The sequence below is a fragment of the Eretmochelys imbricata genome, chromosome 22, assembly GCF_965152235.1.
Source record: "Eretmochelys imbricata isolate rEreImb1 chromosome 22, rEreImb1.hap1, whole genome shotgun sequence".
Lineage (NCBI taxonomy): Eukaryota > Metazoa > Chordata > Testudines > Cheloniidae > Eretmochelys > Eretmochelys imbricata.
In genome coordinates, this window is record NC_135593.1 from 17,486,581 (window position 1) to 17,492,346 (window position 5,766).

The following is a 5,766-nucleotide window of genomic DNA, read 5'->3' on the forward strand; positions in this document are numbered from 1 at the left end:
GTCCCTTCCAACCCTGATATTCTATGATTCTACCTGTCTCTCCACACTCGCTCTTCTAATGTCCATCCACCCACAACCCTTTCCCTAGCCATTCCTCTCTTGCCCCCCACCCACACACTGCCATGAACCATCACAGTAAGGGTTACTGTATTTCACTGCACATATTTTGGTCTCTGGGTGTATACTTATGATGTAAAGAAGCCACTTATTGCTTGAAGCCATGGACCGTAGTAAAAATTTGAACCAATATTTACCGTTACATTAGCTTTGTTGTAACAGACTGGTCAAGAACATCTGTTGCTTGACAATAGCAGGAACAAGGGAGTCCTCCTCAGAAAACACTCACACCACTAGGAAATGTGCCTCTCTACTTCTTTCAGAATGTGTATCCTCCTCCAGACACATACACTGTGTTCAGACACTATCGGTGACCATAAGGGAAGTGAAAGGCAGAGCAATTCTGAGAGGTATGAAATAAGAAGATGAAAAAACATAAAAAAAACCCTTGCTTGTGACCTTCTAAATGTCAGTCCCTTGTCTTTCAGTGAGACCATGTATACATTATGCACAGGAAATGTTAAAAGCAAATTCTGCTACGAGCAACCCTCCCCCTGCCTCCCACCTCCTGTCTTCTTGATTTAGATAAAATAAAACTTTGTTTCCTCCTCCAAATCAAGTCAAATACAAGACTTGGAGGTTCTGACACCATAAGCAAAAGAGACCATCTACCTGGTAGTTGGGTGCCTCGAGACCAATGGAAAAATGGAGTGTAAGTGAGATTCCAATAGGTTCAGCTTTTTACTTGTGTAGTGTCATATAGAAGCAAATAGAGACACACACCAGTATGCGCTGAGTGTTTTTGTAACAGCAGAGCTCCCACAACCTGCTCCATGCAAAGTTTTCCTGGGCTAAACTAAACTCCAGCAGTCCTGGGCTTCTCTTGTTACAATCCAGAAGTCTTAAAGGAACACTTCATTACAGCTTGCTACAGTAGGACCTTGCCAGGTAGGACTGGAGAAACTGAAGATCTACTTAACAAACCTCTCGTCCATCACTGACAGCAGCTCACTCAGAGATATGGGGGAAAGGAGACTACCCCGAACATCTCAACTAGATTGAATCCAGCAACAGCAACCTGTGCCTGCACCTGACAATAATACATTTCCACCTGTTGTGGATAAGCCATATGTAAGACCAACGGGCCCTGCAAAGGTCATCTCAATCTCCAAGTCTTTAATTATCAATCACAGAAATGCTAGATATTATAGCAATGGGTACCAATTTAAGAGCCTAGTCATCAGGCTTTGAGGCTGCCTACCCATAAAAGAAGAAAACTCAGCCAGGGCTATCCTCAGGTTTTGGGACTCTCTCTGCAAAGGAGTTACCCCCTATATTCCAAGAGTTGCCTTTTTTCCTTCTACTGTTTCCCACCCCTGAAAAATCCATTGCATGCTAACCCCTCTCTCCACCTTCTGCAATTTACTTATGTTTAAAACATAATTCTCACCTTATCGAGTAACATGTTTATTAGAAAAGAACCAGCACATTAAATGAAGCCAGGCTGGGTTTGTCATGTTAAATAGCAGTCATGCCCAAGTGGCTCTCCGTGTGCCATTGCTCCAAGTGATTGAAGCAATTTCTTCTTCTTCTGCCATGAGCTTAAGTTGTAAATCTCTCAACCAGATACAAAGGCAATGATGTGCTGCCTGTTGTGATTATTATTAACCTTTACTATTAAACTCGCAAAGCTTCCAGGATTTCACTAGAAGATCTTCACAGCCATGTAGACGTGAGAAAAAAAATTCCTCCTGGAGACCCACTTGTGGAAACCCAGGGAACATTTCAAAACTACCTCTTGTGTTACCAGTGCAATAGGAAGAGTTATTCTCTGAGCTACATGGTGACTGAAGTTGTGGGGGACATTATCAATTTGTTTAGCGGCAGCAGTGCATTAAGTATTTTATAGACACATAAAGGGAAGGTCCCTGAACTACCTGCCAACCATAACACTACACCTATTCCTGAAGGATAGAAATATCATTATCAAGGCAAAGAGATTGTTTGGGTTGCTCCAAAAGGGGTTTAACCAGGTGTATCAGGATGGAATGAGGAAAAGGTAAAACTGAATATTAGGAAGAGGCCCCCCGGTGCTGGCAAAGAGGAGATTAAACTGTGAAATAGTCTCCCAAATTAAAGAGTGGAAAAGCCACCACACAAGATACTTGAGACTAAACTGTAAAAAGCAGGAGAGAATGTATTTCCAGAAGCCGGCAGCATAGTCCTGCACTTGCTAGTGAACTAACTAGATGACCCAGAAGGTCTTTTCCATCCCCAACTTCCCTCATTTAGCTGATAACCTTTAGACATTGCAAGGGCCTAGAGCTGGGTGTCCAAACAGTGTTGTTCAACACTCATCACCAGACACAGTGGAGAGTTATGGAAATGCTGGTTTTTAAGGGTGGTAAACTCTATAGTACAACAAACCAGAAACTACAAAGGAGTATCAAACAGGACTCCACTCTGCTAAAAGGGCAAAGCAAAAATCTAGAACATGGCTCACTTTAGCCAAGGTCCCCAAAGGAACAAGTCAACCTCCAGCTTGACACTTCTACCTCCTCCTAGGTATCTTGACCTTGTTTGTTAGACTCAGCCCACAGCACCATCCTTCTCATATGACTAGCTGGAAATAATTAATTCCCTCCCACTGGCCCAGCCCTGTTACCTTGCAAATCCCTGCACTCAGGGCAGGCAGCTGTGTTCCTTCCACTAGCCAGAATTAACCACTTCTTTGCCAGCCTCCGAAAAGATTCTACACACTGTCACATACAGGGATAAGCGACCCTGATAGTAAAAAGTTGAATCAGTTTCACTGTAAAACCTTGAATGCTGCTGAGTTAAAACCTAGGCTGGATAGGGGGCTGGGTGGGAGCAGGAATTCTCTAAAGGAGGGCCAGTGGTTTGTCCCTTACAATCATGGAGGCTTTCATATAGCATGGAGAGCTGTTCATTTGTTGCTGCTGAGGGACTATTGGGATAGTGGTTTAAAATGTCATCAGCTGAGCTTTAGGGAAGGAATAGAGGCTATTTTGAGTTAAATACTAAACTCTAAGGCTTTTGGCATCATTTTATAATGATGGTCTAAAAATCACAAAACTATGACCAGACCCGGCCTTTGTGCACAATTTACCTTTATAGTTCTAGGCCCTGATTCTGCAAACTTGTCACCAAGGGCTTAGAACTCTTCCTGTCACAGATGTCATATTGTTGGTATTTATGCAAAGTTCTTACTGTACGTGTGCTAGGTTTGCTCTGAGCTTTGAGCATAATTCACTGCTCCAAGTTCACATATAAAACAAGCTGACAGCTTATGAAAAGATGATTAAATGTGTTAGACTTTGTTTTTTAAAAAAAAAACAAACCCAAAGCTATTTTTGGAAGAAAATAGAAATTTTACAGGGACCTCAGAAGGCTGCTAAATGTGCATCTATAGAACATGTGAAATCCACAGATTAGTCTGAGTTTCCATCTGAGGTGTTTGGATACTGGACCCAGGCATATCATAGCTGCACGCTGGAGTTGTGTGGCATTGGCTCGTAATAGCAGAGAGTAACAGGAAAAGAAGAGCTGCTTTTGGAGAATTGCAGGCTAGGATAAGAGGTGGTCGGTTCGCACACATTTCTGTTGGTTTCCTCCATTTCTGCAGATTATCTGTAGTTACCATCCGTATTAAAATAAGCAGCACCTATTGTTACAGCCACACAGTTTTAACTGAGCTAATACAATCATGGAGGAGTTCTCCGCTATTGCTCCAGGGAAAGGTGCATATTTAAGTTGAATGGTGCATATTTAAGTTGTTCGTACCCTAATGGACTGGCCACAAACTTGTATTACAGTAACCCTTGTCCTTCTTGCCTGCATCCCCCTTTGGCTTTTTACTTTAACTCACCACATCACTTTTAAAGTTAGGGCCCCGTCCTGAAAAAAAAAAATCAATCATACAAAAGAAACAGGGCAACACATGTGAAGAACGTTATGTGCATGCTTAAGTGTTTGCAGAATCAGGCTCTTACGCTCCAATTCTGGTGGGGGGAAAACACACTCATGTACATGAGAAGTAACTTCACACGCCTGGAGTCCAATGGGACTCCAGGTGATTATTCAGATGCAAGAGCGTTTGCAGGATCAAAGTCTGTGACTCTTTGGAGTTAGGAACACAATGACCAAGATGTTCAAAAGTGACTCATGATTTTGGGGGCTCAGTTGGGCACAGCTGAAAGTGCCCTGATTCTCAGAAGGGAGGAGGCTCAATGCTTTCTGAAAGCCCACTAAGGTGTCTTAAATCAGACCCCCAAACAATAGACACCCAAACACACTAAGCCCCAGATCTTCAAAAGTAGGTAGGTGCCTAGCTTCCATTGATTTCAATAGGAACTGGGTGCCTAAATACCTCTGGGGATCTGGGCCTAGGTCACTTTTGTAAATCTCAGCTCTTTGCATGTGTGTTGCACAAGGAGGGGAGGGGCTCTATGCGCAACAGTATTAATAAGGCACCAAAAACACATGGAAAAATAGAATACATTTAAAGAAGAGGTTAGAACTATCCTGGCCCTTGGAATGTCAGCTTTCAGAGATCAAATGGATCAAAAAAGGTACAAGTATGTGATAAACTAATATTTGCATGATAATTTCTTGGGCTTGCAGATTTTGATGCCTTCTCTCCGTTCCTTCCTCTTTTGTCCAGGTTATATATACAGGGAGGACTGTAAGACAATAAGGCTAATTAGTGGCTTATGGCCCTAAGCCTGCAAACACTATGAGGATCATTGTGAATTGTGACTCAGGACCATGACAGCGGAGGCCAGCCTGCCCACATTCCATGACTAAATCCCCCACCACAAAAGGGAATGTATCTACAGTGACTCAGCTAAGGAGAGCAAAGTTTATTGGGCTGCAAAACGGGGAGCCGGGCTTTGAACTGTCGTATTTTTATTTTTCCACCAACAATCCAGGGTCTAGTTTGTAATTAAATAAAAAAAGTCTCTGCCAAGCAGTGTATGACCTAATCATTTGTACAGGACCTATTTTTAGAATTACCCTTTGTACTGTTCAAGATAGCTGAAGCCAGAAGCAGCAACGTGTAACTCTTGAAGTCTTAATAAGCAGGGGGGTTGCCCTGGTTTAATTTACTGTGTAATTATTTTTCCTCTTTTCCCCTTTTCTTAACCTAAAATATTTGACATCTTGCATGGGATGGGGAGGAAAAAGCGATTAGATTTTAAATGCCAGACCTAACTGCATGGTACAGAGGGGCTGTGCATATACTCAGTACAGCTCATCCTAAAATAACTTTTAAATAGAATAGAATCAACTAGGGAAGTTCATAGACAGCCCAGGTTTTCGTCAATTGTAACTGCCCTCCAGTCATTGAGCTCATCATGTCACAGATTGGTTTTAGGGTTCCCCCCGCCCTTTGGTTTTAAATTTCTCTTTACAATAAAGTGGTGGTCTGACAGCTCCAGGAAACCAAGGTGCCTCTTTATCCCAAACAGGTCAAGCCCAGGATTCTGACCTACAAGTACCAATTCCTCATTCCCCTCCAGAATAGTGAAGCCTGTTCTGAAGAGACCAACTCTGGAGACAAAGGGTGTGTGTTCTCCCTCGTTTCAGTCTGTGGCCACAAAGGGAGGCCAATAAGCAGGGAACACCTGTCCATGAGGAACCGAACTAAGGCTAACTCCTTTCAAACTGGTGACCAACCAGCTAACT